The 25,066-nt window shown below is 38.5% G+C and overlaps 1 protein-coding gene across 5 annotated transcripts in view; it reads right to left on the bottom strand.

Annotated features, from left to right (window-relative positions):
* LOC129086955 (signal transducer and activator of transcription 5B) overlaps positions 1–25,066 on the bottom strand; it is a 58,641-nt gene that overhangs the window by 26,909 nt on the left and 6,666 nt on the right. Inside the window, exon 1 of one of the 5 annotated variants that reach the window (XM_054593703.1) lies at positions 22,060–22,183. The exons of 3 other annotated variants lie outside the window; for them this stretch is intronic. The gene's annotated coding sequence lies outside the window, so the exon portion shown is untranslated. Of the gene's footprint in view, positions 1–22,059; positions 22,184–25,066 lie in introns of those variants that run through there. One more of the 5 variants, XM_054593702.1, reaches the window with a different exon arrangement.

Here is a 25,066-nt window from a genome sequence, read left to right as displayed (position 1 = left end):
CAGAAACAAGAACCATTATACTCCAACAGTGGGTAGGCATTTAAAATGCTTTTGATTTCAGAAAAATGGTTTTATAAAACTACCAACATGTCTTCCCAGGCCCACCTGAGAATTTTTAATTCATTCGGCAGGAACTCTCCGGGCTTCACCTGAGTGCATATTACTTCAAGTATCCGGAAGGGACTCAAAGTGAACCTTGCTCTAACATTCTGATCCATAATGTGGAATTTGGTAGAAGACCAGGTTATCTTGAATGCCACCCAAAACAAATTGGCTATTGATTTGCACAATTCTTCCAAGAGCTATATTACAGTTAGGGTCCAGTGAATTAGACCTTGATTTTGTCGAATACCAGAAACTACAGGTGTGTGTTAGGAAACAAAAATCTCATCTCTGTTAGTTGTTGTACGATCGCGTAACACTGAGCTATTTATGGGACCAGTAAGTTGGCCAACGGTGAGGTGCGGGGTGGTTGCCAGTTACCTATTTTAGACTTGTGCAGTGCTATAGAACACTTGAGCGGTGGACAGTGTTATTCAGGGCTTTGGGGCAGGGAGGCTGGGATCACTAAGATCACCTCACACATGAGATTTCAATGGCCGAGAGTTTGCTAGGAGAAAGGCTTGGATAAAAGAGCTCTCTCCATGTTATAATAAAACATCCAGAAGACATTTAATTGTACAACATAGTTTTTAATCAAATAAATCATATCTCACAATTTTGGAAACTTGGAACAGATACCAAAGCATGGTTTTTGGATGAAAGGTAAAGGGATGGATGGATGGATGGATGGATGGATGGATGGACGGACGGACGGAGGAAGGTGCTTAGGCATGTACACGAAAGAGTGAATGAAAAAAGAATGAAGGAAAAGCAAGTATTAATTTCTTGTAGGGGTAGGGACGGGAAAGAAGGAAGACATCTCCATAGCTCTCTCAGTGAATATGTGAACAATACCAACAAGTAGAAAAATTATCTTGCATCCTGCATTCATTAACTGAATTGACCCAAGAGATTAAAAAAAGGAAAATTGCAGGAAAACTCTTCTCTCCTTCAATCCACCCAAATAAAATTCTGTTCTGGGCACTATCCTCAGTCTCCTTTATTTTTCTATATGTCATTGGTCCCTTCCTGACATTTATGACGTTTGTTTACTGTTTTCCCATGAGGGTGAAGCCACCACAAACACAGTGACTTTGTTTTGTTCACTGCTCCTTTTCTTGGACCCAGAACAGTGCCTGGTACACAAGCAATCAGTGATTTTGTTGTTGTTGCATAAATAAATGTATACACACAACCTGGTCAAATCCACAAGCTCTTTTTGAAGTTATTATGGAACAAGATAAAAGTATGAAATACCCAGGAAAGAAACTGAAACTGGAATTTTATAATTTGGAGAAGTCTCTATTTACAATGGTCTATTTGTTCCTTAATAACATATAGCACAATTTGTAATTTTTCCTTTTAGTTTTAATTAATTTGTTTTTGCCTATCTTCCCTACTGAACTACTAAGAACAGTAGGTGAAAACAACACATTTTATTCACTGCTTTGTCCCCAGTGCCTAGCACAGTGGCTTGCCATGGTGAGTAGCCAATAATTTTGTTGAGTGATGAGATATATACCAAATATTTGGTAAATATTTCACATGTCCTGCTGGCTACGCATATTCCAGGAGTCTATTATTGTTTAAGAAAGACTATGATAATATGCCATGTATGTAGAGATACTATATAAATGATACACTATTTATTTTGTCTTGTGTTTTACATTAGTTCTTAGTTTTTATCAAAGGGTGGAATGCTGAGCTCTTAGCATTTGTCAGAATATTTTTTATTCTGATAAATAAATATTAACACGTCAGAATAATTATTTTCTAAAATGCCAGTTGAAGAAGAATAGCTGGTAAAAATAAGGTGGTAACCACCTTATTTTGAGAACTACAATATACTTTAATCCCACTACATAAAAGTGCTTTGGTAGAGCTAGAAAGTAGGTTTTGCCTAAAAATAGTCAAAAATATAAAATAAACATGTTAAATAATACAGAATCATTTTTACTTTTTTTAAACGATCTTATTTATTTTTAAAGAGAGGGGAAGGGAAGGAGAAATAGAGGGAGAGAAACATTGATTGGTTGCTCCTCGCACACCCCGCAACTGGGGACCTGACCCACAACCCAGGCATGTGCCCTGACTGGGAATGGAACCAATGACCTTTGGGTCACAGGCCGGCGCTCAATCCACTGAGCCACACTAGCCAGGGCCATTTTTACTTTTTAACTAAAAATTATATACTCGTACACACGGAATATGAGATGACATACTGAGATTATCATGTAACAATTTAAAATATGTGGTTTAGGAGGAAAAAAAACACTCCCTGCCGCCGCCCGCCCCCCCACCCCCCGGCCCCAGCAATGTATCTATAAAACCTAGACTCTAAGCAGTGCTTTTCTTCAAACGCGTCAAAACTCTTCATGCCTCTTATTAGGCCCCATCTACACCTGGTGTAAGCTGAGTCCCCTCCCTTTCTCCCCAGTCTTTCTCCTGCCCTTGAACGAGGCTCCATGGATGCAGCGACTGCACCCCGTCCTCGTCCTCAATACACACGCCCTTCTGTTTGCTGATGGGCAGCTCCCTCTTCGGTGCGTGATGTTCTGACAAGGGAAGTGGTTTGCATCTTTGGTAAATCATCACAGGGGCTTCTCTAAAGACTGGGAAATGGATTCACAATCTTATTTTTAGCCAAAGAGGAGAACTATCAGAGTGTCACTTAGTTGCACTTAGTTTTCGTAAGGGTTCAAACAACCCAAAACAGCTTTGGATGCAAAATGTTGTACTTTCTGTAAGTATAAGGTATCTACATTAGCGTTACTTATCTGGGTATACCTAGGAGCCCCAAATAAAGTGAATCCTCAGGCACTTGTTGAACAAAGGTTTCAAAGTCTAATAGCTCATAATGTTACAGGCTTATTAAAAACCATAAAAATAAATGCCATTAACATAAATTATAAGAGTGGCTGGGATTTAGGGATAATCTTGTTTCAACAATAAATACCTTTTTATTAGATGCTTTCCCTTTTAAAGTAAAATATAAGTCTTTGTAAAGGAAAATATCACTTTCTCTGAAGACTTCTGGAACACAGCGGCCAGAGGCATGCCACAGCGAACCTGTGGGGGCGGAGGGGCATCGAGTAGATGAGAACAGAACGGCCCCAATGCACATGGACAACCGAGAGAATGAATTCTAGCTTCTGGTAGGGGCAGGGGCTTAAAATGTGTGCAGGGATGTGATCTGTTGGATTCATGTGTATAATTTAAAGCATCCTATAAAATCTATCCCCCATCCCATCCCATCCCATCCCATCCCATCCCATCCCATCCCATCCCAGTCTCTAAAATAGGGTTAAAGTTCTGGCCATGTTCGGAAACTCACCCAAATAGAGTTCTGCAAAAGATTTAACCTCTTAAATTAAAAAAAAAAAAAATTTTTTTTAATTTTAGAGAGAAGGGAAGGGAGGGAGGAAGAGAGGGAACGAAACATTGATGTAAGAGAGAAACAGTGACTGGCTACCCTCTGTATGTGCCCCGACTGGGGACTGAACCTGTGATGCAGGCAGTGCCCCATCCAGGAACTGAACTGCCAAACTTTCAGTTTGCAGGATGAAACCCAACCAGCTGAGCCACACGAGCCAGGGCGGATTTAGCCTCTGTGCCTCAGTATCCTTATTTGTAAAATAGGAATAAGAAAACTTCTGTCCCCCAGGGTTGTTATAAAAAATAATTAATATGTGTAGATGCTTAAGACAGTGCTTAGCTCATAATAAGTGCTCAATATTAGTCTTTTACAGTGTCAAACTGGCATAGGTGGTGGCTTCCTTCTCCTCATCTCCAGGTCGAACTTCCTTCTATAAAGTTTACCTTTCCCAAGTCACTCCTCCACAAACAGCTCTTACCGGCCTTGTCCTTAACCAATGCCCTGGTTATTTTCAATCAATTTCCCTGGCACAAAGACTCCCATCGATGAGGAATAATGGAGGGCGACAGGAAGGCACCGGGCGGACTGTGCTCGCCTCGGCCCTGAATGACAGAACTGAGAACCAGACGGGCGGGACGCGGAGAGCGAGGCCGCCCAAAGGACACCAGGTCCTGGCTCAGCATCGTCTGCAGGCTCTGCGACTGTGAGCAAGATGATGTACAATGAGGCCGATTTCACCAAGGCTAACGGATGCACCCAAGAATTAGGTCCCTGTGGGATCTCTCATCCACGTTATAATGAAACAATGTCAGAAGAAATGACCTCATGTATACGAAACTCAGGAAAAAAAAAATCCTATTCCAAGGACAATCTGACACCTACTAATTAAAGCGTAAATTATTAGCAACAAATATTTTGATTCATCTAATGAATAAAAGTAATTTCAAAACTAAAATTGAAAAATGAATTAAAATAACATTTATTAGTGTTATTATCCACCATCAGATCTATCATTTACTCTCATTTACTGAACACTTACTATACTATTTATTAAAATAAGCACTTCTATGAATCTAATCATTTATCATCATAAAACCCTGGGAGGTTGGCACTATTATTATCCCCATTTTATAGATGAGAGACTTGAGACTCAGCAAGTTAAATAGGATGGTAAAATGGTGTAACATCTTTGGAAAGCAATCTGGCAATTCCTCAAAAGGTTAAACGAGGAATTTCCATATGACCCAGCAGCTCCACTCCCAGATATATGCCTAAGGAGACTGAAAACACATACCCACAAAAGTGTGTACACAAATGTTCACAGCAGTATATTCATAACAGCCAAAAAGGAGAAACGACCCAAATGTCCATCAACGGATAAGTAATATGGATATAAATGGAAACATAAAATGATTAAAATGGAATATTATTCAGATACAAAAAGGAATAAAGAATTGATACATGCCATAACATGAATGAACCTTGAAAGCATTATGTTAAAGCAAAAGAAGCCCAATATAAAAGACCACATGTTACAAATTCCATTTATATGAAATGTCCAGAACAGACAAACCCATAGGGACAAAGTAGAAAGCAGACGGGTGCCAAGGGCTGAGGTAAGGGAGTGACTTTTAATGGGTACAGGTTTCTTTTGGAGGTAAAATATTTGCTCCTGGCCCCCACTACTAGGGGCACCGTCCGGGCTGGACACGGGCAGTCTGGCCGCAGAGCCTGCGCTTCCACCCTCCACCACGCTCCCTTTGCCTTGAGGACTTGTGGTGGTTGGTCACGTTTTCTGTACTTTTCTGTATGTTTGCTATATTTCATAATTTAAAGAAAGAAAAAGAGTAAGAGATTAGAATAAGAAGCCGAATATTGTGAGGCTCTGATTTGAGCCAAGGCTTGGGCTGGTTGGCAGATGAAACAGAAGGTGCATAAACATTGCTTCCAAGCTGAAAAATATAAGGCAAGGAATCAGGATTCAAAACTATTAACCACATTAACGCTACTTAGAAGACTAGAGGACTTTGGAGACAATACAAACAGCAAGTTCCCTGTCTGTGTCAATACCAATATGGTTATATGTATTCAGTGGTGGTGGTTACCCAATAGTAGTAGGAACTTAGAGGGACAGAAAAATACTGAGTAGTCATAAAGGAATAAGACTTTAATTCATATTAAGATTGGCCTAACATCAAGAAAGAAGGTTAGGGGTTAGAGTAAAACTTTCTCATCTAGAAGTAGGTCAATATCAGAACCATCTGCTCTTAAAAAAAAAAAAATCTAAACACTACAAGAAATCAGGAAGACAATTCTCTGACAAAATCAGATTATTAAACAGATGGGACGTGAATAGAAAGAATAAAAGTATTTGGCTCACAAAGAAATAAACAAGGAATAATTTGCCTAGGCAACATAGAGCTGATATAATTCTGGGAAGACAATCAGTCATAAATCTTTACGTCACAGCCAAATCATTACATATTATTTTGGGAACAGAAGAAAAAGTGAGAGAGGAAGAATTGGGGGCGGGGGACAGGAGGGAAGAAGAAGGGCAGCTATTTACTAAAGTCTTAATCAATGGGTTATCATATATTTAAAATGCTCACCTAAATGTATCTTGGCCCAACACACACAATCTCAAAACCAAAGAGAGCAGAGACTCAGATAAGGACCATCACAGGTCATACTTGTTGGGGTACAGGATATTCATACCGCATCGGAGTATTACCTCATATACTAATTATTCACAAAGGGGAAAAGGTATATTTTCAGTGGAAAAGGCTGGCAGACAACACTTTAACCAAGGAATCAAACATCCCAAATCATGGGGCAAACTGACATTTTATGTCTCCAGATGTGATGCACTGGAAAGAACACACGAACTAAATGTTTTACCTCTACTCAGGAAGAAACAATCAAATACAAATTGTGAGACTTATGAAAGTCAGAAAAACGTGACACTGTTCTAGAGTAAAGGAGACTAAAAATACACGATAACTACCTAGAGCATAATTTTAAAAAACCCCACAGCTCTAAAGGACATTACTGGGACAATTAAAAATTGCCTATACTAGTCTATCAATGTTACAGTATTTGAGAATGATAATGGCATTAGGTTATGTATAATGACCTTGTTCTTGATACGTACTTGAGTATTCATACATACGCAACTGAACATACCCAAGTATGTGTCAAGAACATACTCAAGTATTTAGGGTAAAGCACTGATGTCTGTGACTCAATTTCAGAGGAAGCGAGAAGGAAGTGTTACCTAAATGTAATAACTGTTAACAATTGGTCAACCTAGGCCAAGTGTATATGAGTGTTTGTTGTCTAATTCTTTCCATTTTTCAGTAATTAAAAAATTTTTTTTGAAAATCCAAATTAAGGGTAAAAATTTCAAAAAACAAACAAACAAACAAAAGGGCAATGAGAGCAGAGAACTGACTCTTGTCTGGAAATTGCCCCTGGCGGTGCACAAGACTCCGTCCGGACTTGAACTCCGCGCTGAAGCCGGAAGGATGCCGCCGCACAGGCTGGTTCCCGGGGAACCGTGGCCTGCAGCGTGAACACACGTGTCTTTTCACTCTATGTTAAAATCCATTTAGCAACGTGAACAACCCATTGGGAAAGGAGCTACATCACTACCATTTTCCAGGTCACAAAAAACATTTGCTGTGGCCCACGAGCAACAGCCACCTGCATTGTGGAAAAAGAGGAAATTATTTAAGGCTCCTGAGCAGCCCTGTGCCAGCCTCAGAATTTCTAGTGAAGGTTTGTATCTCCACCCATTTCATACTGTTAATCACTAAGACCAACTCATCTTAGAATGTGTCTCTTGTACAGCATGAATCCTCTAGTTCAGGAAATACAAACTCCTCAGCCACTACAACATACTGGGTTTCTGTACCATGTAGATGACAGAGAACCCCTACCCCCTTGTTACCATTGGGAACTAACAGTATTTTCACCTAGCCAAATCTGCTTTGAAGAGCACCTTATACTAGGTCGGCTCCCAGGACCGCCTTAGTTAAGTGGTATATTGGTGAGAAACTGTAAATAACCTAAATGTCCAAAACAGGAGAATGGTTCAACGATAATACTTTAATCTGAGGACCAATCGTGCAGCAGTAAGAAAAAGGGCTCGCAGGCATGGACAGCAGTGTGGGGATGGCAGGGGCAAGGCTATAAACAGCAAAATACAACAAAACATAAAATAGAAAGGCTTATGTTGAAATTTAAGGCCATATAGACATGTTTTTTAAAAGTATAAATAAAAGACTGTTAAATGGAAAGTGTACACAGTATGTATGCTGGAGGACAAATATCAGAGAAAGGTCAAAGAGAACTAAACGCTTGTTACATTTAGGTGAAGGAGTTTTGGTACAATTTTTGTAAAGTCTTTATTTATTAAATTTTGTTTAGAATGCAAAACTTGAAATATAAATTTAATAATCATGGGCAATTGGAACAAATCATTGTCCCATAGGAACCAAGCATAGAGAGACATGCAAAAGACACAGGAAAAAAATATTTCCCAACATGACAGTCTCCAGCTTAGGGCATTTTCTTACAAATTAGGTTATCTTGATTTAAGTGGGGCATGAAATAGTAAAGATTCAGAATTATAAAAATTTTTAAAAAAGAAATGCAAGTCTATCATTTTCAAATATATAGCAATTTATTGTGTTTTCAAGTAGTTCAAGATTATTAATAGCTAAGATTAACTTGTAACTTTGACATCTATATAATATTTTATTTAAAGCCTTTAAAGTGCCTTGTACTAAACTGTTCATATTATTCTGTTGTTTAATAAACCCTTCCTCTAGAAACAGTGTAAAAGTAAATGGCATGAGGTATATTTTGAATTACTCTTCGAAGTCCAGGAGAAACAAAAAAGTGTGTATATGGAAAAGAGATGAAAAAGGATTAACAAAATGTTGGTAATTTGAACTTGAGTGATGAATCTATAGCAATGCATTATATATTACTCTTTCTTATTTTGTGTGTGGGTCGAAGCGTGCATATCTACGTTCAGAACACCAAAGGCGGGGGAGGGGTGAGCTGGACGTGAGACCAGCGTGGACAGGAGTGACCTCAGAGCTGCTAACAGTTTGAACTTAGGAGGTCTAATTGTGATTTCTGAAAGAAATGTGGGAAATAAAAAACAAAAGAAAAGAACATTTGGGAAACTCATATTTCAAGACAAGAAATAACACATCCTGAGGCACACGTTTGGCTCTTCTTTCACCTTTGATATGACTAAGCAACTGTCTCTGCAAACTTGCACTAACTGCTAATGGGATGAAGTGCACAGAAAACCACCCAACGGCAGAGCAAAAATTCCTTTATCAAAACTACATTCCCCTCGCCCCTAGCGACTCACCTGAACACAACGGGCCTATGAGAGGGCTCTTGATAGTTCAAGAGTAACAATTCAAGGCCTCCAGAAGGCTACAGTTACAAGGTCAGATCCCAGAAAGCCTGAGCCATTGGTTCCTAACCTTGCCCCTACACAAAGGCCAACAGAACTGGGGGCGAATCTTCCTGCTTTGTGGACATCCACTTAATTTGTGCCCAGAACCTATATTTATAACCACGCCAAGGTTTGTACCCCGCCCTGGACCCTTCCCCACCTCAGTAGGGTTGGACAGGTCAGGCTGGTTTCCAAGAACAGAAAGGCAGGACTGTAGGGCAGTCTTGCTAAGGAGTCTTGAGATCACTGTCCCAAAGTCACTCTGTACACTTTTACGTCTGTCGACCCAACGCTCACCCAACAATCTCCACGATCAACAACAAACTTGGGAAAGAGACCAAACTACAACAGAACAGCGCACCTGCCCACCAAACCCAAACTAAGAAGAATAGAGTTTCCCGCACTTATCCCTCTTTTCAGGTAGCTGCATTCTCTGCACTGACCATAACCATAATCTACTTCAAATAACAGACAGTTATTTGAATATAAATCCTTTAAAAAAAAGCAAAATAGAAAATGAACCTAAGTATGTTTTGGTTTGAAAAAAATGGACAACTAAAATCCTGTCGTTTAACAGAGAAATGCCTCATCGGCTAGTTCCTTCGTCTGCTCACTGGACGACGTTCGGGTGGGGAGCCCCGGCCGAGGCAGCTTCCTGAGGATAATGCCAGCGTGTGGGCCCGCAGCGGACAGGGGGCGTTGAGAAGCTAACTCTAATTCTGAGATGGAATGACACTTAAATCGGGGCTCACCATCTCTTAAGTCAGTCAGAGTGTTTGGACTCCCAGTGAAAAGAGGTTATCCAGAACAAGAAATAATAATTATAACAGGACATGCAACAGTAAGATGAATTAAAGCTGTGCACGAAGTGCCATTTACTCCAGCATTAACACGGGCACTTTGCAATAAAACCCAATTACTTTTGCTAAAACAAAGGAGTTTTTCTGGAAACAGATTCTCTCTCACTGTGTATCTACCGGGATCTCTACACACAACTTAGCACCGTGAACTTGGGTGAACGCTCTCACAACACACACAACAGGTGTCCTGAAACACTCCCACCTCTTAACTAACAGCTTTTGCACCAAGACATCAGCCAGGATAACGGCTTCTGTGTCTATGTTCTCTCACAGGCTGCACTGTTACAGGAAGAAGCAAAGAGCAGCGATTTCCTTCCAAAAGGTCAGCTGCCTCAGACAGACCAAACAGAAAGCAGTTAATTCTTGCCAACTTCCCCTCCTGCTTCTGCAGCTTGTACGCAATAGCGTTTGGTTTCCAGTAAAGCTCCAAAGAAAAACAAAGCAAATGTGAGACCCACAACCTTAAAGCATCTCAGCTGACTCAATTCAAGACACTACCATCACACGGAGCGACACTTTTAAAGAGCAGTGGGACTGTGGAAAGCTACCAGGGTTAGCGTGGACTCACACACGGGGAAAAGTGAGGGCTGGAACCACCCTGGAGTTTGCACTAACGCTCCAGAAGGCGCTACCTAAAAATAAAATGGTATTTGGGCTATAATAAATGTGACAACATGTAAGGTCCCTCGCTGACTGATATAAAAATAAATCTTTAGCTTTCCTCTTCTCAAACTAAAGTCAAGTTGTCACCCAACCCACTGAGGCACTGGCCCGGGTTCAGTGTTGACAATCAGTAGAAGCACATATACAATGAGTATATAGTTTCTTAGATCAGACATGGAGGAAGAGCTGTACAACTACAAACAAAAAGGGGAAGACAACAGACGACAGGATTTTATATCTTCTTTAGGTAGTAACCCCAAATAATTATGAAATAATATTAAAAACCCACCCACCCCAAAATAAACAACACATTTTTATGTAGACTTTTAAAAATTAAGACAGCAACTATGCATTCAGTCTTCTTAGAGGCAACAAATGAGATCCTTTTGAGTATAAAGGTGAAGGAGCCCAGGCTGGTGTGGCTCCGTGGATTGAGTGCCGGCCTGCAAACCAGAGGATGACCAGCTCAATTCCCAGTCAGGGCGCATGCCTGGGTTGCGGGCCAGGTCCCCAGTTGGGGGCGCGCAAGAGGCAACCAGGTAACCGCATGTTGATTTTTTCCCCACTCCCTCTCTTTCTCCCTCCCTTCCCCTCTCCCTAAAAACAAACAAACAAGTAAATAAATAAAATGTTTTTTTTAAATTGATGAGGGTGGAAGGAAAAATGACTTTTTAAGTTTTCTCAACCAGGCTGGTTCCTGACTTAGCTGTCTACATACAACTTATAAGAAAATGACGGGTCCCTCAGAAGGGCTTCTACAGCATGTCACAGGGCTCTGTGTGGTTTCTAACTTGCTAGTTTCAGGTTGTGGTGGCAACAGAGACACCAGACTTCTTGTGAGACATGCTTGTGTTCTGAAGATTCTGGGCTTTGATGATGGAGCGTATGTCACCCATTCTGAGACTACCTCCTTCGAAAGGAACACAATATGGGGTTTAAGGAAGGGCTTGTTAGTTTGTTAGATATGCTAAGTGAACTACTGCTATCCACACTAGAAACTGTGTCATGTTGAAAACAAAATGAACTATTACATTCCCAAGCCTTCCCTATAATCACCACACTGTAAATAGCAACAAAGGGAGTACAAGTAGCAATAATAACAGTAACAGTTCTAATGATAAACATTCGAGGAGCTCTTACCACGTCATGAACTCATGCACCGCTCTATGCCCTTTATATGCACCCTGACTTAATCTTCATGAAAGACCTGTAAGGCAGTACAATTATTCTTCTCATTCTATGGATGAGGAAACAGGCTCCAGAGCTGAGGAACTTGCCCAAAGTCCTGCAGCAAGAAAGTGAAGGGGCTGGGACTAGCACCGAGGCTGCCCACTTGCAGGGCGCCTGCTCTCAGCCCCAGGACTTGACCTATAAAACACCCCTCACCCATCCACAGGAGTTCTTCCTGACAATGACGCCTGTGGTTTCGGGCTACTTTCTGATAAAAGCTACAAAGTGAATTAACACAATGCCACTCACAGACAGACACAAAAAGTTCTCTGACACTCCACAGTGCTTTATGTGGGGTTCCCTTTCCTAAAGGCGAGAGAACTTCTAGAGGAGCGATCTTCAGACAACCAGAGGAAGCCGTACCAGGGGTTTGGTGGTTCGCCTTCCCGCCTCCAATCAATCAGCTAGAAGTGTTAGAATGTAAAAGAGAGTGGGGGGAGAATAACAAGAAGAGTTCTGGGCGTGGGTTACTTTCCAATGAGGCCAAAACCTAGATCTTGACCACTTGTGGTCAGAATGAATGTTGTGACATTTCCTTGTAGAAGCAGAGTGGTTGGTTATACGTGTTATATTTGTTCCCAAATTCCTTATTGGTTTTCCATTAAATAGGTTATTATGCATTCCCAGTATTTGCCAGGGAACATCCTAATCTCTGGTTTTCTCATTAAAGCGACAATAATCGTTTATACAAATGAGAAAACAGCTGGTGAAATATTCTAGTGGGTACAGTAGGACAGCAAAGGACACTGAGGTCAGCTGTCATCTGGGTAACTGTGCACATTATACCAACAATTAAATGTCAACGCTGATGTGCATGTGAAATTACACACCAGATGTAAATGATAAACACTAATTGGCAAATGTAGAAATAATCATGGTACTGTGTACAGTGTACATTAAATAATTGGCTGAATGTTACAAGATCATCTGGGTTCACCGAGCCACGGCACTAAGAAGCAGTTACTCTTACGTGGAAGATTTCTGAGTTTAACAGTGTGTGTAACATGTCAAGGGGAAATTCTATATGTCAATGAAAGGTGCCTAACTGTTAACACCTTTAGCTTTTTTAAAAAAAGAATCAACACAATGCTTGTATCCTATGCCTTTTGTCATTCTGATCATCCTAGGATTAAAAGATGAAATGCTCTCCCTCTCTAGAATGAGAATGTGCCCTACACTCTGGGCACAAGGACTGAAGCAATTTCGACTTACCTGTCACTTAACTGCACTGGAGTTATCCCGGGGCAGGACCCATGGCTCACTGATTTTGATTCCTTCAACACTGTGCTCAGTATGTGGTAGATGTTCAAAAATCATGTGTTACATACAATTTTGGTAGACCTCCGAGTCACAAAAAGGACCTAAATTGAGGGAAATGGCTGGTAGGCTGGTTATTTCCTTCACGATGTTATTTTTAACACTGTGAAGTCATTAACTTGAGTCCTTATTACAGGAATAATGGGATTGAATCACACTTTGTAGAAATTGTGAAGGAAGTTTTGACTCATCATTGGTGCTAATCGAGGTAAATATAATTGCAAGTTGTACCATTCCATAAATATCGTGACGAGTTTGTAAAATAGACCTAACACCTCATTGTGGCAATTTCAAGAGACAGAATTACCTGAAATGTGATGATGCTACTGTAAGTAGAAATCCCAAAGAAAGCCTTTTCTTTATGCAAACTAAAGTGTTTCTTCTAATTATGTCTCAAAAAAGAAGTTCAGCAGAAACGAAAAGCACTATGTTTATCAACAATTCACTCCTCCGGTTACCATGTGCACTACCAAATACAATCCAGAAAGATGTATTATTGTGCCAAAACAAGAGGATAAAGTTCCGCGTCCAGAAGGTAGATTAATTAACGTTGGAAGGATGACTCAGGGACCAATGGCTTCGGTCTGATAGACACTGAACCCGTTATTTATCTCCAGAGGGTTCTTCAACTGCGGCATCAAGTGCCAGCTCATGAAGCTATTTCAGTAAATACAGCCATGTTTCACTACAGACTATTTTTTAATCAAGACGTATTTCCATGTAGCAAAGTAAATTTTGCAAATGAAAATATAGTCTTGAATTGCTATGGATGTCCCCTACCCCTGCCAAAAATGACAAGCTGCTCGCTCAAAAGCTGTCACTAATTAGCAGCTGCTGCCGTAAAGAAAACCAAACTCGGTGCCAATGAAAGCACACTGAACTGGCCCTGTGACAAGGCATGGAAAACGCAAGAATCTATTTAAGACTAGCAAACTTTCAAAATGCTGGCAATCTACACGTGGGAAGGCCTGGGGGCAGGGCGACAATGGCAGTAGATGTCCGTGCGTCTGTCAGCGGGAAGGACTGGAAGAGCCTCCTCGCATCCCGAAAGGCGCAGAAATTCCGGCGTACTGAGCTCACAGAATTCCGTCACAACCATTTCCCCCTCCACTGGGAGCAGACTTGGTACGGGGAAATTTTTCATTGTCAATACTTCTGTCTCTGGCATACTAACGCCTGCAGTTGTAGACTTCATAAAAATGGAATTTTAAGAAATACCTTTCATATTCTCATGGCTTCGGACCAAACCCTTATGGTTGAATCTAGCTATTGACCCGCCACTTTAAAGGTTGAGAAAATGAAGTCGAGGAAAGCAGAAGTGACCTGCCCAGGGCAGGTGAGCGCTGGATGTTGTGGTAGAAACTCACTTTACCAGCCCTACGTTCAATGTTCAGTGTAAGAGGCTCTAAAACTGCCCATTGATTAGGATCCTGCTTGAAATCTATATTGCAGAGGCTGCTTTTCAAATCATTTTCCAAGGCTCTCCCTGCTCCTCTCTCTGTTTCTTTACCAATCAGATCTCCCAGTATATTTCTTCTTCCTCAACAAGGTAGTTTCTATCTTATTTTTTTAAAATAAGGATATTTCCTCCTTAGTTTTAGTTCTCTTCCTCTCTTTTCCCTTTTCCCTCCAGGCAGATGGATACAGAGCCATTACTATGTTATTTATGTTTGGATAACAGGGCCAGGTTGTCTCTGTAGCAACTACTGAAAAAAGAATGAAAAATAAGAAAAAAAGGAGAAGGGAAGGCAGACACGGAGGGACAGACTGGAAGAGATGGAAAGGGAAGGAAGGGAAGGGAGAGAGGGAGGGAGGGAGGAGGAAAAATACAATGAAAATAGAAAAATTAGTATGAACATATAATTTCTTAATGAAGCTGCAATCAAAACCTCTTTCATAGCTGCCATCCTTTATGTAGTTTGTCTTAATGTCTGTATAAACAATTACAACAATGTACTGGTAATTTTCCAGTTCCTAATCAGGCTATAACAATGAAAACAATTTGTTTTATGAAACACAGAGAAAGACTAATCTTTGCTATTACTGTCGGTGCAGGTTTATCAGCAAGACTTGGAGATAAGCCTACAGATTAGGAATCACATTTTCTAGGCTTTAATAACTCCCTAGTGGTATGCAACAAGCTGTTGAATTGACTTGGTTTTGGATCCTTATTGTGTATGCATTACTGGCTAGGTCTCGGTACAAAGCAAAAATTAGAAATCAGGGGGAAGAAAAATTGTCAGGTCTCCAAGCCAAAGACTCATATTTTTAAAAAATATAAGCCAGACACAAAGGGACAAATATTCTATGATTCCACTCACGAGATATCTAGACTAGTCAAATTTATACAGAGAAAGTATTAGTTCCCAAGGGCTGACGGAGGGGAATGGGAGTTACCGCTCAGCGGCACAGTTTCAGTTGCAGATGATGAAAAAGTTCTGGAGACGGATGGTGGTGGGGACCGCACAACAGTGTAAATGTGCTTAATGCCACTTAAAAATGGTTAAAATGGTTTAAAAAAAAATTTAATGGGGAAAAAAGCCAGTTCTTCACTCTGAAATCCAAAGGAAACAGAGCATTGGCTTCCCTTTCTCTTTTCTTTCTCCTACAGTACCAGGCAAGCTTTCAGCCCTTCCGAGGGTTGAAGCCGTCTCTGAATACCCCCTCTCTTGAGATTAGAGGGGAATAAATGGAATGAAGGTCTCTTCCACACCAACCCACGCTTATTATCAGAGATGAGCATCTGCCTGCCATAAACAAATGGATGCGATCAGCCTTCTCACAAAACAGTGAAGTATTTATTTAATGAAGGCTTAACTGAGCACCTGCTACATGTCAGGCTCTCTTCCAGGTGCTGAAGACATGGCAGGGAACAGAGTGGACATGAATTTTATGGAACTTAGACTCTAGTATGTACTGTTAAATACTTGAAAGTTTAAATAAACACAGTCTATACTCTACTTTCTCATTTTTGTTTTTAATGTTCTTTTTACTTCTGTTGGGGGAGAAAGGATACCACTTGAGTACTATAGAACCTTACAGGTAAACAATGAAGTCTGTGCATTCAAATCAACATTTGGAAAAAAAAATTTTCAAAGGATCAAAATCAGAATAACAAGGGTGATGACTGGCTTTTGTGAAAGGCTTGGCAACAGGAAAGCAATTTCTTATGAAACCAGGACATCTGTCCATCCCTGCTGAAAGCTGATCATCTTTACAGAGCTATATAGTACGTGCAAAACAAACAGGATCTAATCAAGGATTCCACAGTTAGGGTCATTTCAATGTGGTGTTAGCCCAGCTTTTCCCCGAGCATACACAGTGTTATTTAGAGGATAACTTTCGTGCTTGCCACAATCAAATCATCTCTCTTTCAAAGATGATTTGCAGACTCAGTCTCTACAAGGCACTAAAAATATAGAGCATGGAGTTAAAAATTCACAATGGGACTCGAGTTTCTACCCACCAATGCACAGAATCACAGGTGGTGGGTGGCTAGCAAACATCGTTTCTTCTTTTTCCCATGGAATAAAATATAGATCAAATCCTACTAAAACAACAAATGTCATCACAGTGAAAACCTAGGTGTAACAAAAATATTTTGAAATATCTGAAAATGTGCCACCTATTTCTCAAGTCTACACAACAATCTTTTATTCAATATAATGAGGATAATGAATTTTAAGACAGAATCAGACTCCTTGGAGTATAACCACTTTGGTATATGTCGTTAAATTTTCATCTAAGGAAATATTTTAAATATTCTAAAAAGTTGCCATGTTATATAGGGAAAATATTTTTCCTTTATGGAAATAATCTTCAATTTTATTGAGAAATTAATGACATTCAGTAAAGTACATTGGAATGTTCCAAGTGTAATAATTAACCTGCTTTTGGCACCATTCTAAAATAAGGGGTCCCTAAAGCCCACCTTACTGAACGACATTGGATGTTTTATTTGACATCAAAGAGCCAACTAATTTGGCTTAGATATCAGCCAATATTCGAAACAACACAGAAGTTCTATTCATTTCTTCAAAGGTTCCTTCTAGAATCAAAGATCTAAACAGATCATTAAGAAGGCCTGAAGAACCAGGGGCACTGGGACTAGGGCCTTACTGGAGGTTCCAGAATCTCTACCGAGATGGACTTGGGAAACCCTGTTTGTCCAGTCTTCCACACACAGAGTGGTCATCACCTCATTCACCGAGAACTAAAAATTACTCCTCTCCCTTAGGTGCCTCCTAAGACCAAACTAACATTAGGAGGGACAAACTTCTCTTTTGAAAGGAAAAATTTCGTCTGTAACTAGAAAACCCCAAATTCCAAGCCTCAACTTTAAGTATACCATAAAAATGAGTAGCAGCTAGAACCAAAAGAATGCAATTATTTTCTAGGAAAACTGTTTCAAACAGACATACATCTCCCAAAGCAAAACAAAGCAAAAACCCTGTCTAAAAGTAATTTGATAGTTGAGTACTATCTAAAACAGAACGGGCTGTTTTAGTTCTACAGTTGTAAGCGAGGTCATACAGGTGACAAAAAGCAATTTAGGCTGATGTATCCAAGTGCAACACTCAGGCCCTTGTACCACTCCGTAATGAAACAACAAGCAACGCCCAGCCTCTGCCCTGTACCCTCTTTTTGATCACTTTACAAATAAAATTATATTTCAAAATCCATTGACGTGTTTGTTGTTTGGAACATAGAATATTTTCTCATAGAAACAAAGTTATAAAGAGATGAAAAATCCCTAGGTAAACCCAAAAAGCTCAGGTGAGCTACAGTCTTATAAAACCTAACTACCCTTTATAATTTTGTTTCACACACTAGTTATTGGTGGGCATATCAGCTGAGACATTCTTTCTGGAAGGCTGTTGGCACTATTTATGCAAATGACTTGGCAACTCCACTTCTAGAACTTACATTAAGGAGATGGTCTGGTAAATATTAAAAAAAAAAAACAACACAAAAACTACTCAGTCCAAGGATATGCACCAAGGTATTGTTTAGAAAAGTGAAAAACTGCAAACAGCCTAAATACCCACTAACAGATTGACTAAATTATGGTAGGGTGATACAACGGAATACCTTAAAATGTTCAAATCGATCGATATTCACCGTTTCTGAGGACACAGTCTCCCTGAGCCCCTGAATAACAAGATCAGACAAAAGGTTTGCTTTAGCCATGTATGTGGATTATTTATCTCTTCTCCATATTTTCTAACCCCATCACCTGTGGTGATGGGGAGCTGGTTGTCTCAGGTGCTTGCACCCAGAGCCCGGGAACCTCTTAAGTGTAAGCAAAAGTTTATGTGCGTGTGTATTTTACTGGGAAGAGAGTCAGTGGTTTCATTGGAGTCTCAAAACGTCCCCTAATCCCCAAATAGTTGAGAACCACTGGCATATGTGTGGCATATGTAGTTTAATGGGTCAAGGTGCTGTCTAACTTTGCCTTAAAAAGCAAATGTGACTGTACGGCCCTTTCATTCACTAGTCAACAAATATTTGCTTAGTACTTACTAAGTCTTACCTTAATTGGTAGCCAAATTACCATAAAATTTTGGAATACATTTCTTTATTCACTTTGGAAGTATTTTAAGCACACCCCTGCCCCCACACATACACACACACAAAACTTCAAAAAGTCTTCCAGGAGCTAAGAGGCAAAAAGCAGATTAAAGAGTTTCAAACGAAATATGTTTGCATCTTTTATTAATTTTTTTTGAATCTTTTGAATCTTACATACATTTGAACTATTTGAAGAGATAACCTTCAGGTTTATGGACTGAAAAAAGACTTATCTTTGAGAGGATAGCCAAGTTCTCAAATTGGACAAAGACAAGTAACACAAACAAGTAACCAGTTTTAATGAGGAAAAGCAATACATAATTTTATATATTAACTTAAAAACATTGTATAAGTGATGCCATTATTATAAAATATATGATGCTGAATTTGAGGTCCCAGTTTACATTATTTATATACCTCATGGTTTGGTGAAAACAACTCAGATACATAAAAGAAGAAACTGGTCTAACTGGTCGCAACAATCACAGTGACAAAACAGATTACAGGGGAATCAGCAACAAATAAACAGAAACCAAAGTTAAACATATTTTTGGATTAAATGAGATTATCACATTTTCAGGAGGCAGAGAGGTAAGGAGTGATAAGTAAAAGAACCATAAATCAACAGGATTTATTAATGAAGGCATACTGGGCAATATTTTTTATAGTTTTATATTCAGCATGTGAAAATATCTTCATGAATTCGAATTAACTACTTGCGGATTCAGGTTTAAAAAGCATTAAAAGATACTATATGATTTCTTTTATGTTTCAGTAGTCTCAAAACTGACTTAAAATTCTGTTACAGCAGATTTCATTACAATAATTTACAAGGCATTGTAATCTAAGTTAAGGTAGATTTTACTAAGATGACTTCTACCCAAAATAAGTAGGTCTGCTGGGCTCAAAAATACGTATTTTTTAAAGACTGTAATTTTATTTGCTGCAAAGTGATAAGACCTAAATATTATACCTGTGCTCCAGAATTCTAAAACATCAACTTATAATTTATTTTCATTTTTTTCCTTTAAACTCCTTAAAATGTTCAAATGCTTTTAAACACTATATCTGGTTACAAAGAAACTACTTAATTTAAGTTTAATTAAATCAGAACACAAGTCTTTTGTATTAACAATGACATATACCCAAGAGAGAGTTAAAGATTTCCCATACCAGATATTCCCAAATGAATACCATAATAAATATTTAGAGAAGTCATTAAGTGTGACTAAGAGAATTATAAGAAAAAGAAACCTAGCAACCTTTGTTGGTATCATCATGAAAGAGAAAGCAGTACAAATGTAAATGTAGAAAATATTTTGAAATAATACAATGTTCAGGGTAGTAAGAAGTTAAAATAAACTAAGCCAATTTTTTCAAAGGTTGAAAAAAACACACCTTCAACATGAAAAGAATGGTAGCTTAGCAGAGCACATACACAGGTAAAATAATGTAATTTCTTTATCATATTGAGAAAACAATATTATTCTCCATCAATTTACAGAGTATTCCACCAAATATAGGAAATAACTCATTGCTCAAGTTCAAATTATTTTAACTCTGCAAATGTTGAATACAATGATAATGATTTTAATACAGTTCTTCAACAAAATATGTCATATAGCCATGCCAAATAAGTATATCATGCCAAATATTTAACACAAACATCATAAACTAATCCTTTTTCTGCTCTTAAAAAGGAATCACTAATTGAAGACAAAAGCAGGTTTCTTATTCTAAATCAACACACAAATGTTACTTTAAAAATTACTTCTCCCCCTAGCTTTACTGAGATATAACTGACGTATAACATTGTGTGAGTTTAAGATATACAATGTGGTGATGTGATATACGTATATATTGCAAAATGGTTACCACAATAAGGTTAGTTAGTACACTCATCACATAGTTACAATTTGTATATGTGTGTGGGGGGGGGTGAGAACTTTTAAGATCTACTCTCTTAGCAACTTTAAAGTAAATATACAATACATTATTGTTGACTACAGTCACCATGCTGAATATGACGCCCCCAGGACTTACACAGAAGTTTGTGCCCTTTGACCGCCTTCACCCATTCCCCCAGCTCCAGCCCAAGGCAGCCACCAATCTGCTGTGTTTGTGAGTGTGTTTGGTTCTTTTTGATTCACGTTTAAGTGGGATCATACAATATTTGTCTTTTTCTGTCTGACTTATTTCACTTAGCATAATGTCCTCAAGGTTCACGGATGCTGTCACAAACGGCAGGATTTCCTTCTCTTGTTATGGTTAAATAATACTCCATTACATATATACAATATAAGGTGGAATACACATATCACATTTTCTTTATTCATTCATTAAAAATAACTTTTTTCTTGATTACAGAAGTATTTCCTGTTCATTAAACAGGTAATAATGAACAGGAAACACTAGGAAGCCCGCACGCGCGCACGTATCCAGACTCTCACAACCAAGAAGAAATCTTTTTTCCATGCCTATTCTTTTTTTCCAAGCACAACTGTATGTGCTTTTCTTTGCAATTTGTCTTTTCATTTAGTAATATATTATAAACCTTACCTAAGTCATTGAATATTTATTATAACATGATTTGAAATGGCTGAATAGTAATCCATTGTATGGAAATTTCTCAATTTAGTCATTAATCCTCTAGTGCTGAACATGAAGTTGTTTCCAATTCATCGCTATTTTAAATGACACTGTGAGGCATACCCCTGTACTATATAAATCTCTGGACATATTTCAGATTACGTCATCTAAATGGAACTGTTAGGTCAAAGGGAAGGCACATTTTTAAGGCTCTCAATGCATATATCAAAGTTCAAAAAAGCACCAATTTACAGTTCAACCAATGAGTAATGAAGGTGTCAGTTTCTCTCACATTCCTAAGCAACACTGTTTATATTTTTTCAATATTGCTAGTTTTTGTAATTCTGTTAACTGGAAAAACTGTGTCATTGTTTTTATTTGCATTTCTTGATTTCCAGTGCAGCTGAACACAATTTTGTATAATTACTGGCCATTTGTATTTCCTCTTTTGTTCATTTTCCCACTGGGAGAACCATCTTTTTCTCATTTATATATATTCTTTGTACAATAAGAATATTAACCCGTAACATTTTGTCCTATATGTTAAAAACATTTTTCTCATTTTGTCACTTACCTTTGGTTTCTGACATTTTGAACATAAAGAAGTTTTTAATATCGGTGTGTGAATCGCAATACATTCTTTCATGAATTATTGCATAAAAGCCACTGTTTTAAGTTTGTCCTGTTCAAATTTACCTATAAATATAACAGGAACATAATGCTAAGTTCTGCTCAAGCTAGACTGTTCACATTTGGGTAATAAAAATTCAAAACCATCAGTTTTGACAATGTCACATTTCTAGGGCACAATTTTAAACGTGTGCTTCAGGTAATAAGTTATCTTACTTAAGGACCCATTCCTTTATGCTTACGTGCTTTGCTCTGGTGTTGCAAAATCAAGGGCTCAGTCTTCATCACCAGCTCAGCATGTTAACTGTGGTCATGTCATTCAGGAAGCCAAATGTTTTCCATTTTGTTTTGATACCTTCAACAGTTAAAGAGGAAGGCCAATCTCTATTCGTGTTACAATGTAGTTAGTATTTTTACTTGATATTTAAACTTAACTGCAAGATAAACTCATCTTTAAAATATGCTTAGGATAAGCGTCAGGGTTTCTATTTATCATTACAAAATTGAAACAATAACACCACCATAAAAAGAAGGGATAATTGCACTGCATCTCTGTGTTAAGACCTTCCATACCTTTGGAGTGAGGCTCTACAATGTCCAATTCTCACTATAATTCTCCCTCACTTTCTACCAGAAACAGGTCACAAATCCTAAAAACATAAACCCACAGCGTAAACCAACCATTACATTCTGTAAAAAGCTGTACATTTCTGTAGAACTCCAGTTTGCTACTTTGCTCAAGCCTAAAAGATGAGCAAAAGACTTTTAGAAATATTAAACAAAACAAAACAAAAATACAATTAACATTTCTGAGAGATCTTTTTACCTAAACTATGGATAATACCTTGAAGAATGCTATATAATAAAGCTGATAAATTCCTATTTTTAGTACTTCAACAGATTAAGTGCTCAACATTTTCTTATAAATACTGCGATAGCATTTGTGGATGTAGCTCAGTTAAAACATTTCCCCCAGGTTGGACGTTTAAATCCCATTCTTTAAAAACCATACTGATCCGTCACCAGCTACAGGCTGTGAATTTTAGACAACACAAAATAGCTTTTCACAAACTTTCTAATTTACTCTCACCTAAAGGCTGGAAAACCCCACTGAAGACTTTTAAAACTCAACAGACATTAAAAAAAAACACAAACCTTTAATTGTAGGATCTCACCGACACAAACATAAGGAAATTCTGAGTTATAGATACTTCACATTAAGCTTTTTCCACTGACACCGTAACTTTAGTCAACATTCAAAGAAAATTCAACCCTGGTCAAAGGTGACAGTTTGACAATCCTGGAAGCGAACATCCTCTGTTTATCTGAACTAGCTGATACTCTCTGCTCAGGGAACTGAAGTTCTTCTCGTCCCTGACTTGACTCAAATTCCAATCACGACCCTTCAGGACTGTGAGTTCTATCTCCAGGGTTTAACGTCACAATCCACCTCCAAGGAAAAGTGTTGAGAGAAAATAAGCATCAGACATGAAAAGGAATACGTTTCTGAGACTCATTTCTAATGACCTTTTGCATAGCTCTAAACACAGGAGTTTGTTCAGCTGCCTTTCCCCCTTACTCACACTGAAATTCTTACGTCCTTCTATCTCAGAAATTACAATTAGTGGCTCTCAAAAGCTTTGATGAAACACCATTGGGACCATAAATCCTTTCAAAGTAAAGTTGTAAAGAAAATGAGCTGGGAACTTGTGTCCTCGGTCAACAAACGCTATGTCACATGCCACACTGGCACAGAAGATCCTTTTGTTTGTAAACACAGACCAAGAAGACAGCTTATAGCTCTTCTCCTGGAACGAATAGATGGCAATGCTGGCGGAAGAACACCACAGAACAGCTTCCAGTTAAAATTAAGACTCTCTGTTTCAATACTTATCATCTTCATACCTTTAAAAAATTCCAAACATACAAAAAATTTTTTCATTTAAAAAAAACAAGAGTCTATTTCGGAACACACATAAATGCATGCCTTAAAGAAGCCACTGTCTTATTGCCAAGTCACAGTTGCCTGCGCTCCTTTGCAGTGCAAGGGTTAGGAATGCAGCCTCAAATCAGTGCGGCCTGGACCTGGATCCAGCCCCGTCATTACTGGCAATGTAACCTTGGACAAGTTACTTAACTTCTCTGTGGTCATTTCTTCATCTTTCAACTGAGGATAACACCCCCCCACCCCACCCCGAGGATAATGCATTAAAACACAGCAAGAACTTCCAAGTGTCTGCTTGGCCCTGTAAGTGGACATCGTTAGGTATTGTTTTTATTATCTTTGTACTTTTTTAGGCTTTGGACATAATCTGAGTTACTTTTCAATGAATTTTCTGATCACTTTTTGAAAGATGGCATAATAATGATTATATAGATAATTAGTGTATCTTCTCAGCTATAGCCTAGAGTGGTAAATCATTGTTTTTATTCAAATCATGGATATGGCTGTTACTGTTAACTTCAGCTTAATTTCCCATATGCAAGAAAGAAAGAAAGAAAGAAAGAAATCTCCTATGAAGGGAAAACAAGCAGTATTAGAAAACCCTTGGGTTTGTCCTTGGAGAGTAAAGTTTGAAGAGTAAAGCCAAATTCACTTTTACTAGCCTGATGGGCACTGAAAATATTAGTCACCAAATGAATCCCAACAAATAACAATAATTGACTGGCTCATTGATGTATTTCCCCTTGTCTTCCCCAACCTTTCTAACGAGTCAGAAAGGAAAGTTTTCATATTTTCTGAGAATCTCATTAGTGCTCTCAAACCATACTCTGTATCTTAGTATATTAAAAAAAATGAGTCAGCACAAGCACTTCAGAAAACTAGCAGTGCATAGAATATGGAAATATTTCTCTTCACAGCAGAAATCTGGGAAAATAAAAAGAGTTACTCAGAGTGCCAAAGGCAAGGTAAGAATAAATGGACAGTGAGTGTTGGAGTAGATTTTGCAAGCTGGCTTCCAAAAGATAAATACATGTTCTTTATTAATCAATATATGTATTTTTCATTTCAAGAGTGTCATAATACATGAGAATGGATGTAATTATTAGGAATAAACCCAAAGAAGTAACTATTCAGTATATGACAAATTATAATGTCTCCTTTCTTGAATACTGGAGGGGAAATGGGAGGTTAAGATACTCTATGTATTAAACTTATTTGCAAATTGCATAATGTATAACTGCATACATGCTAATGCAAGTACTGTTTTTAGTATTGTCATCCAAAAGAAAATTTAGGAGAGCTAA

Source organism: Pteronotus mesoamericanus, unplaced genomic scaffold, assembly GCF_021234165.1.
Source record: "Pteronotus mesoamericanus isolate MK-2021 breed Mesoamerican mustached bat unplaced genomic scaffold, CSHL_Meso_final scaffold_476, whole genome shotgun sequence".
NCBI classification, from domain to species: Eukaryota; Metazoa; Chordata; class Mammalia; order Chiroptera; family Mormoopidae; genus Pteronotus; species Pteronotus mesoamericanus.
This window is presented reverse-complemented; position numbering and strand designations above follow the sequence as displayed.